A 7,949-nucleotide genomic window follows, 5' to 3' on the forward strand; every position below is an offset into this window, starting at 1 on the left:
CGATGGGTCGACCCACGTTTTTGGAGTATATATAATGTACTGTTGCTTGTTGAGAAAGTCATTGTATTTTAGGATTTTCACGAAGCTAGGGTTTCAGGGCGAGTTCTTCCTCGCCGCTGCTAGGGTGTAATCTCTTTTCTGCATAGTGAATCATCTTCTTCTTCACCCGAGGACGTAACACACCACCCTGGTGTGTGAACCTCATTAAATCTCTGTGTCGTACGGATCTATTGTCTCCCTTTATTCGTGTTTCTTGGTGTTTGATCTAACAATATTCCTTTAGAATATGATCAATTATGTTGCATTCCCCCAACCTTCGCAAAGAACATACAATTATCGGTGAACATAAGGTGAGATACAGATGGGCCCCCTCTGCTGATCCTGATACCAATCAATTAGTTATTCGTCATGGCGCTTGCAATATGGTATGATAGGGCTTGTTGACAGATGATAAATAGGAACGGGCTTAGTGGGTAGCCCTGCCGCAGACCACGCTCTAGGATGACGCTGCCAATGATGGAACCATTCACTTTGATGAAATATTCAACTGTTGAAACCCATTGGAGGATCAAGTGAACCCATTGACCTGCAAAACCCAATTTTAGTAGTATATGCTCTAAAAAGGACCATTCTATTCTATCATAGACCTTACTAAGGTCTAGTTTAATTGCCAGGTTGCCCTTCTGAGACTGGGATTTATGCATGTGGGAAAGGGTTTCGTGAGCGATATAGATGTTGTCCGAGATGGACTGCCCCGTGATGAAGGCACTTTGAGCCTGATCAAGGATTCCATTTAGAATTGGCTTTATTCTGTTGACCAAGCATTTGGCAATGATCTTGTAGAAGACTGACCATAGGCTGATATGGTGAAGGAGTCCCATTTCTAATGGGATTTTTCTTTTTGGGATGAGAGTTAAGATAGTGCGGTTGAAAGCCCTTAATATGTACCCATTGGAGAAAAAATGTTTTTAACAGCTAAGCAAACATCTTTCCCCACTATGCCCCAGTGCATTTGGTAAAATTTAGCAGGGAAACCATCAATTCCAGGGGATTTATAACCCCCAATTTGAAAAGTAGTAAACTTGATTTCCTCATCAGAAAAGGATGCACAAAGTCGGTCAATCATAGAATCATTGATAATTGAAGGTACAAGGTTAAGGAAGCTAGTCGTGTTGGTGGGGTTGGATGTGGAAAAGAGTGGTGAGAAATACGACCTAATGTCATTTTGAAGTTCAAATTTTTCCGAGATCCATTAGCCCATCGCCGACTTGAGTCTAGAGATACGATTGGTGTGTCGACGGATGGTGGTAGCCGTATGGAAGAAGCTTGTGTTGCAGTCTCCAGCCTCCCTTGATCTTTGAGCCCATTATTGTTCCTCTTGATGTAGAAGCAGTTCAAGCTGGGATCTAATCTCAGGTTCCTGATCATGGGTTGTTGCCATATGTTGCTTGGATTGGATGTCTTCAAACTCAGCCTTTAGTCATGTGATATCAGCTTGAGAGTTCCCAAAAACTCATTGGCTCCAGCAGTGCAAACTATTACTACACTGTTTCAGTTTATGTTGAAGATTGAAGAGCGGGGAACTTGCAACGTTTGAGACCCAACTGGTTGCGACCTGGTCTTTCAGTTGTTCGTGATCTTCCCACTTTGATTCGAAACGGAATCCCAATTGGTGTTTCCTCTGTTTGCACCAAGAAATAGACACAGGTGTATGGTCTGAACCAATCATGGCATGTCTGTGGATGCTGATATCACTGAAGCAATGGAGGAAGACACTATTACAAAGGCATTTATCGATGCTCTCCATGACCAGATCCGTTCCACTATGCTTGTTTGACCAAGGGAACTGAGGCCTCGTGAAATTTAATTCAAAAAGACCACAATCATCAATTACATACTGAAAGGCTTGCATATGTGAAGATCGATTTGGCCGACCCCCAAATTTTTCCTGGATTGATAGGATCTCGTTGAAGTCACCAGCAACTAACCACGGTTCAGCGTCGCTTTGCCCAAGGTGGGACAGCTCCTCCTAGAAAATTTTTCTATGGTCTACTTGTGGAGGGCCGTAGATGAGTGTCAATCAAAAACCTGAATGCACAGATGAGGGGTCCGAGATTAGCAGGTCAATCATGTTTGCATTTGCCGAAAGGAAAGTAAGGGAAATGTTGGAGTTCCATAGAAGTGCAGTACCGCCGGATTGCCCCTGTGGATCAATACAAAAAGAGTCAGAAAAACCTAGAGTAGATTTTATTTTATTTATGTGAAGCATAGGTTGTTTGGTCTCCATAAGGAAGACCAGACACAGCCGGTGTGGCCTGTAAACTTGTTTGAAGTAGCGAATTGTCAAGGGCAGGCCGCTCCACCTTTAGATCCAGACTTTTCTTAAGTAATCGTCAACAAAGGTCACGAAGTATTCTACCCCACCTTTAGATTTTGTTGTTAAAGGACCCCATACATCGTTGGGTACATAATCAAGCACCCATTTACTCTTATGTTTTACAGTTTTGAAACTAACCTTACACTATTTTTCGAACACACAATACTTGCAAAAGTTCAATTTACATGTTTTCACTCCCTTCAAAAGTTTTCTTTTATGAAGATCCATCAATTCCATTTCTCCTATATACCCTTGCTATATATGCCACAGATAAGTATCATCTGTATCAGATCCTGCATCTGTAATCACAGATACTCCACCTGTAACAGTGCTCCCTATGAGTCTGTAGAGGTTTCCTGTTAGCTGTCCCTTCATGACAATCATAACACCCTTAATAAATTTGAGAACTCCACCTTCTGCTATGTACTTACAGCCATTTGAGTCAAGTGTCTCCAAAGATACTAAGTTTTTCCTTAATTCTGGTATATGTCTCACATCTACTAAAGTTCTTACTATCCCATCAAACATCTTGATTTTGATAGTACCTCTCCCAATGGTCATGCATACAGCATCATTCCCCATTAGGACAGACCCACCATTACGTGGTTGATATGTATCAAACCAATCCTTTTGTGGACACATATGATATGAACATCCAGAATCTAAAATCCAATAATCAAAAGGTTGATTCTTACCTAATAATATAGAGAATACATCTCCATCATCTCCAACTGAACTATCAGCCACGCTAGCTTCCCCAGATGCCTTATCTACACCTTTCTTCTTCAAGTCTACCTTCCTCTTCAAGCACCCTCTCTTTAGATGACCTTCCTTCTTGCAATAGTAACAGGAGACCTTTGTCTTCGCCACTTTTGATTTCGATCGACTCTTCTCAGATCCCTTCTGATTTGATTTCCATCTTTCCTGCTCCTTGTCATCTCCGAAAAGACCTTCTCCTTGAGATTTCGTACTACTAGCCTTCTTCCTTGTATCATTAGACATGAGGACAGTTGTGACTTTATCCATCTCACGAGTCTCCTTCCCGTACAAGAGAGTCATTATCAGGTGATCATACGATTCTGGGAGCAACGATAGCAACAGTAGCGTTTTGTCTTCATCTTCGATCTTAACCTCCAGGTTTGTAAGTTTGCTTACGATCTGATTGAACGTGTTAAGATGCTCTAATAGATCCGTACCTTCATCCATCTGTAGAGAATACAATTGCTTCTTCACAAATAACTTATTCGTTAAGGACTTCATCATGTAGATGCTTTCAAGTTTCGCCCATAACTGCAGTGCATATTCGATACCCACAACATATTGTAGGACATCATCAGAAAGATTTAATCAAATAGCATTTACCGCCTTTTCCTCCATCTCTTCCCAATATTTATCAGTAATTTTTGTAAGTTTCTTCGACTTCTCTAATAACATTTTCGCCAAACCCTGTTGTATCAGAAGATCCTTCATCCTTTGACGCCAAAGAGTAAAATTGTCCTTCCCATTGAACCACTTGATATCATACTTGACATTCAATCTATTTCTTACCATTGTGATAGTAAACCTTAAAAAACGAAAACCTAGAGCTCTGATACCAATTTGTAAAAATGCCACCCTAAAATGATGCAGAAGATAATGAAAAAAATAGAACAAACAATGTACACGGAACGTCGTCCTACTTGTCGAGGTGCTGCACCAGTACTCCCTGGATTAAGCTATGACGGAATACAAGACATCGTACACCAACAGGTTTTACTACGTTTGTTATTCAATACTTTTGCCCCCTTCCCCCCTCTTTTTTTTTCTTTTACAAGATATATCACACATGTAATCGGTAATTTGGAAAGGGAGTGTCAACCAGTATGGTTAGGCAAATACATAATAGCTTTATCTTTAAGAACAAATCAATACCATATCGAGCCAAGAAAAATACTATTTTATTATAGTGGAATCATACTAAATCAATCTCTTCCAGTTCAATTCGATTTAGTATAATAATTAGTAACAATCTCAGTATCATTATTTCAATAGCGATATCAGATTGACATCCTTAGTTATGGGAAACCAAATCCTCAAGTGTACTAGCCTTTCCTATGCACATCAGACGGTTTGCAACACTGGGACACTCAAGCAAGTGCCTCCTAGTCATCGAATAGTGGGACTAGCGGCCGGATTGAAAGGATCTCATTCCTAGTTGTGGTTGTAGTGAGCCCTATTCTTCCTAGGGATAAAACAGGGCCGGGTTGGGATGGCTTTCTTAAACCCTAGCCCAAACCTAGGTCCTCAAAATTCAACTCAAAGCCAACCCAACCCTGCCAAGTTCATGTCTGTACCCAACCCTATCAGACTCATAAATCATGGTTAAATTCGAGGCCGGGTTGGGTAAGGCCGGGCTCGGCCTAGGCCACAACCCAAACCCGATCCAACTTAGCCCAAGATTAGTATTTTTCAACCCTAATTATCCTAAAAGTTAAAAATCTTAATCCAAATCCTACTCAAACAGCCTAAACTTACCTTCCTAATTCTACCCAGCCCTCTATGGTGCCTTGTATAGCTCAAATGGAATGGATGCCTTGCACCAAAACTAATATTATTATTATTATTATTATTATTATTATTATTATTATTATTATTATTATTATTATTATTATTATTATTATTATTATTATTATTATTATTATTATTATTATTATTATTATTAGATACTAAATATTGGTGGAGGAAGAGGATTGACTTGGTTTGGGGCTTTTGGCACTATTGGGTTTTTAGCGTACGGATCGTACCAACGTAGGGATATTTCAATTAGAAAAAAAAAATTAAAAAGGGGAATATACTATCACTCCCCTAAAATTGGCCTATATTTACTAAAACCTACTTTATCTTTTACATTTTTACTAATACTCCCCTGCTTTTTTATTTTTACCTAGACTACCCTTCATTTTCACTTGTAACATATTACACTTTTTTCATATTGATTGGTTTAAAATATAGTTTGAACCAAACCACTTACAAGTTTTATCTCATCTAATCATCAAAGATATTGATATAGCTGATTTGTCCTTAAAGATATTATTTATTTATTTATTATTATTATTTTATTTCGTCTCATCCAATCATCAGGGATGTTGTTTATTTATTTATTTATTATTATTATTAACTCATCCATCTCAAAAAGTTTAGCAATCTATTTTTTTATCAGTATTAGATTGGTATCGGTCTCAGCCAATCTAAGAATTAAAAATAAAATAAAAAAACACATGGCACTCGATTGGAACATATGATACCGATATAGATACAGATCGAATACAAAATTATTCCTTTTTGAATTTACAATATCTTTGATGATTATATGAGACAAAACTTATTAGTAGTTTGGTGCAAACCATGTTTTAAACCGATCAATTTGAAAAAGAGTGTAATAAGAAAAGGAGAGTAATCTTGTACCCAAAAAAAAGAAAAGGGTAATCTGGACATATAAAAAGATCAAAGGAGAATGAGATATAAAAATAAAAAATTAGGGGAGTATCAGTAAAAAAGTGAAATGTAAAGGAATTTTAGTAAATATAGGCCAAGTGTAAGGGAGTGATAGTGAATTCCCCAATTATAAAACTAACTTAACTAAAATCCCTAGATTTTCGGCGGTACTTGCCCTCTCACAGACAAGGGATAACTCACAAGACTCACATCTCGTTTTCGTTGTTATCTAAGAAATTAGATTGTTACCCGAATCATAACACAACACACATATAACTAGATTTTTACCAAAACTAATAATCTGACCATTCCATATATATAACACTCCCTGGCCCTGCTTAGTGTTACCATCTTTAACCCACAACCGCTCAAGAATGGAACTACTCAGACAACTTGAGCAGTAGTGGGTTAAAGATGGTAATTGAAAATTATTGGGCGTAGAAGGTCATTGCCTCTTCATGACTTTATTAGGATAAATTGTTACAGATCGATGGTTAGAGGAACAATATTTGATATCAGAGAAAAAGTCGTAGGACTAGCAATTAGTATCAGAGCCAAAACCATAAGTTTGAGTTACTTAACAAACACTTTAAATTATTGGACTTAGACTGTCATTGTCTCATCATGACTTTATGACTAATCAACTGACTTTGTTTAACAAATTAAAGTACATTTGTATCAGAGCAAAAGCTTACCAATAATTAGTATTAGAGTAAAAGCCATAAGTTTAAGTTTTTGACAAACACTGAGAGTTATTGGGCCTAGAAGGTCATTACCTCCTCGTGACTCTATTAGGATATATTGTTACAGATCGATGATTAGAAGAATAACATTTTGTATCAAATAAAAAGACATAAGACTAACAATTAATATCAGGGCCAAAGCCATAAGTTTGAGTTACTTAGCAAACACTTGAGATTATTGGACTTAGACTGTCATTGTCTCATCGTGACTCTATGACAAATTAACTTACTTAACAAATTAAAGTACATTTGGTATCAGAACCAAACCCCGACTAACACACTCCCTTGGTACATTTTTTTTTTTTTAAATTATACAAGCATCCAACACCTGTTCATTTACTTGCAACTATACCCCCTCTACCGGATTCAATCTCATAATAAACGTGAAAACTTCCTAGATACTTCCTAGAACCCTAAGATATGCCAAAGTCTCGAATCCTTCACAGACATGAGATTCACATCTCCTTTCGTTAGGTCAAAATTTTAGTTTTCTTGGAAGTTAGATTGTTACCAAAGATAATAATCCTAACCCTGCTAGTAACCAATTTAGATTTGTATGATACCTTTCTCTCTCTTAAGAATCCAAACCCGAGACCTGATTGACCGATGCTAATGTGGGCCATCTGTATCGAAAAACTACCAAGCTTCATCAATTGTTGTTTAAGAAGGATTCTAGTAAGAGATGGACGGTGTCGCAACTCTTATCACACACCTTTTCATCGCCAACAATTAGGAATCTGAAAATTGATCACCGGTTGCTGAAATCTAGGGGTGTCAAAACCTAGCTCGAACCAATAAAACTGATCGATAAAACCCAAACCGAATCAAACCGATCCTTATTTGATTGGTTTTGGACTGAGGTATGTTGGGACTTGTTGAAAACAGGTCCAAATTGAACCGATCAATAACCAAACCGAATGAAACCGATAAAAAGATAAACGATTATGAGATTATAAATTAGTGAATTAACCATCCATTTTTTACGATATTAGTGAGAAAATTTTTATTGTAAGGAAAATTGTTACAAATCATTGAATATTAGGTTATGACTAGAGAATTGATTTGCAAATTGTAATAATACTTCCATTGATTTTTTTTATTTTTTTTTTTCTGCAAAACATTGATTTCCTTGTTCACTATACAAAACTAGTTGAATAGCTAAATGAATGATTGAATAATAGGGTTCATTTTGTGATTTCAATATTAGTTATCATCTTAGTAATTTGTCATCCATTGGTTTCAATATTAGTTATTTTTCCCTTACAACGATAAACCATGATTTAATCATAAATTTATTTATTTTTATTTTTTTTTTTGTTTTTTTTTTTTTTTTTTTTTTTTTTTTTTTTTTTTTT

Source organism: Macadamia integrifolia, unplaced genomic scaffold, assembly GCF_013358625.1.
Source record: "Macadamia integrifolia cultivar HAES 741 unplaced genomic scaffold, SCU_Mint_v3 scaffold954, whole genome shotgun sequence".
Lineage (NCBI taxonomy): Eukaryota > Viridiplantae > Streptophyta > Magnoliopsida > Proteales > Proteaceae > Macadamia > Macadamia integrifolia.